This window comes from Etheostoma spectabile, chromosome 18 (genome assembly GCF_008692095.1).
Source record: "Etheostoma spectabile isolate EspeVRDwgs_2016 chromosome 18, UIUC_Espe_1.0, whole genome shotgun sequence".
NCBI lineage: Eukaryota > Metazoa > Chordata > Actinopteri > Perciformes > Percidae > Etheostoma > Etheostoma spectabile.
In genome coordinates, this window is record NC_045750.1 from 14,622,915 (window position 1) to 14,626,495 (window position 3,581).

At 39.7% G+C, this 3,581-nt stretch overlaps 1 protein-coding gene across 1 annotated transcript in view; it reads right to left on the reverse strand.

Annotated features, from left to right (window-relative positions):
* Positions 1–3,581, reverse strand: part of nbas (NBAS subunit of NRZ tethering complex) — a 185,629-nt gene that overhangs the window by 80,962 nt on the left and 101,086 nt on the right.

Below are 3,581 nucleotides of genomic sequence, written 5' to 3' on the forward strand. Positions count from 1 at the left end.
ACACACACACACACACACACACACACACACACACAAGTATAAACACCAGGCCACTTATGTAGGCCACAGCAAAAGCTCTGCGTGGAGCCTCCGCAGAAGCATGAAACGGCCTTTAGTCATTATATCCACATTACTGATTAATGACTTTTTATCAAAAATCACATTGTGTAAATATTTTTGTCAAAGCACCAATAGTTAACTCTACAATATTACTGCAATATAGGTATTACTTGTGGTATTTGGTCCGCACAATCCGAAGTAACAGCAACAGAATTCATGCAGCCTGCCGATTTTTTCTTATTCAATTTCTGGTTTTGTCTTCCAGCTTCTAAATAGACCCTTTTCACAGCAGACATTTTGACTTGCCAAAGCAGGAAAAGCCATTATCAATGTTAATTAATTAATGATTACCTCATAACATTTAGGTGTTCCAGGACTTGACCCAAATAAGTCTTGTTGATATACAGACATCCCTTGTGTAGTATGTGGTCTTGGATGCTATCAGAGTATAGGGCAGCATTAACAGTTCAGGTCTGTTTTTTAATGTATTTGTGGATTATCTTTTAGCAAAATATCACGTAAGCTCACATTAAATCAGCTAAAGACTGTGTTTTCAACCAACTCACAGATTGGACATTAATTAATCAATTAATTAATTAGCTAGCTAGCTGATGATAGCTACAGCTGATGAAATCTTTTTTCATCTAATTTTGCCTATTTTTGTCTGGAAATTGAAAGAACTGTTTAAAAAAAAAGACTAGTAATTTTGAGTTAAACAGTCAGTTTCTAATGAAGTGATGCGATACGGCAATTGTGTGCGAGTGAAACTAAAATGTAGCAGTGCCAGTGTGAGCTCATAGTAAGGTTAATTTTTTTTTAGTTTATGTAAAAAAAAAAAAAATGTCAACAAAACCTCATGTGGATTAGTCAAGTGTGTGTACTGTGCTACGGTATTAACAAGTAAAATTTAAGACTTTTTAAGACTTTTTAATACCAATTCTAAATGAAATTTAAGACCAAATTTACGATGGAAAACAAAGTGGAAATATACAGTAATCTTTCCAAGTAAACACAAATAACAGTATGGTAAAAGGACAATAATCGGTTGAGTTTAAGAACATTGACTTAATGTGTGTAATGCAAAAGCATAACACAAAATGTAATTGCTGTCCTAATTTATTTATTACAATATTTTCAGAACATTTGGGTCCCTTGAACAATTGTTTAACATCAAGTGAAATAACAAGTGAATATAAAAAAACACTGTTCCTTTTGAACAAAAAAAATAATTAAATGCCAATTTCCAGCTGCTTTTAAAATGCAAAGACTTATATGATTTGTGCCTAACGACAGAGAGAGAAGAGACTCAGATGGATGGTTGCAGTTTGTGGAGGCCTCATCATGGACAGAGAGTAGACAGCAGTGGTGTAGAGTGTTTTGCGGTGTGTGTTGTGTGTGTGTGTGTGTGTGTGTTGTGTGTGTGTGGTGTTTGTGTGGTGTGTGTATCTATATGTGTGTTTTCAGGTCTCCAAGTGACCAATTTTTGTTCAAGTTTTGATGTCTACTCATGAGCTTTTGTGAATAACTTGGAAAACAATTCTATTCTATAATAAACAAACAATGACTTTGCACTTGAGAAGCCTTCCCAAAAGAGTGTCCTTACCAATTCATAACGATACACGCACATGCAAGTCCAGCTGTTTGCTTTTGGTTATCTGGTTCAGTGTCTCGTCGAACATAATTACAACCGAACCGCTTTTTTGGTTCTGTGATGAGGTCTTTTTGATATATGCGCCAATCCAAATTTAGCCACGTATCTGGTTTTATCTTTTCCAGAGGTAAATGACTGTACAACCTTGAATCTGGAACATTGCTTGGAACACTTCTCTCAGTCTCGTCATTTGACCTGTATGAATTGTGTCTTGTCACGGTCCTCAGCTCGGAGTGTTGGCGTAGACCCACAAACTGCTCGTAGGTCAGCTGGCATCGTGGGCTGTAAATTTCCCGCATAACACTCTACGTTGTAGCGTTGACATGGTTGCTAGCGGTGGAGCAAAACTAGCGATGGCGGTTGCTGGCGTGCCTTTACGTAGGCTAGTCTCTGTGTTTTTTGCTTTATACGTGTTATTCCACCCCTCTGATCCCCATTGGCCCAAGTTTGAAAATCTTCCGACCCATACCGCAGTTCGCTTCATCAGCATCTTCAGGCACCGACCTTAACCAAGGATCCTCGTTGTTTTCAACCACTTGTCCTAACTACTAGCATTTCCCCGTTTCTAGACTTCTACAACATTACTGTATCACCTGCATGCTGCGAAATAAGAATCCCGCGAAATTACAAATCTCACTGACTACGGCCACGCCAACACCCGCCCACGAAGCAGCTTGATTGGTTGAAGTGGTTAGGTTAGGATAGCCGATTGGTCAGGGGATAGACCTGTACAAATGGGCTTATGTTACCGCGACAACGCAGCGCAAAGCCTACCGAGAAAAAATATTCACACAACGATTGCCTGCATTTTCGCCGTGACATGACACAAACATATTAAGACCTACCCGATCTGAATTTAAGACAATTTAATGCTTTTTAAGGCCTTAATTTTGAAACGTGATTTAAGACTTTTTAAGACTTTTTAAGGACCCGCGGCCACCCTGGTGTATGTGATCTGCGTATGTGTGTGTTAAACAGAGACATGTGTCACCGGTAAAAGCTGCTATGTTATCAGGAGCAGAGGGAGGAAGTGAGGCGTGAAAACACAGCTGACACCCGGCTGACCTTTAGTGAACTTCATCGAGAAGTGACACCACCTCAACCCGAACACAAAGTTTGAGCACTCTCGCCGGACCGCTGAACCGGTGACACGCTACAAGCTGGACATGAAGTCCTTGGAGAGGGTGCTGCCACAGAAATCTAAGTGGAAACAGCATCTTACTGCTGGGGCTCTTTCCTGAGCCTGCGGTGTTAGCTTGATATTTAATACAAAGGTTGATTACAGGAACATGTGAATAGTTCAGTTTGTTTCAATTCTGTTGCTATATTTTAGAAACAAAGCTGGTAGAGAAAAAGATGAATCAAATAAAGACAAGATGAGGAAGGGATAAAATAATATAGGTATGTATTGTTTGTATTTCTTTTGTCCCTTTCAGAGAAATATAAGGATTTGTGCTAGAAATGTGCCACACATATAGGCACTCAGCTGTTGTATTTTTAAGATTCTACATGACAACCAATGACTTGAGGTTATCTACCAGCTAGAAGGAATGTCGACATCTGTACATGAGTCATCGATCATGTCAAGATGGATTATGTTCAAGTCAACACTAACTTGATTTGTTGACATTAAGGGCTTCCAGCTAATTTCCCACCAATAATAAAGGCGCAGGGCTGACTCCTAGGCTTTAAATTAGTCAGTTAGGTTTTTCTTAAAGGTGCTCTAACCGATGTTGGGTGACGTTACAAGTATTAGTAGTCAAACAAAACGAGACTAGCTTGCCCCTCCCTCGTCCTCCCTTCTGTGCTTCCCCCACCCCCAAATCCTTCTTGCCGTATGTTTGGTGGTGCAGGTGGGTACAGTTTGTTT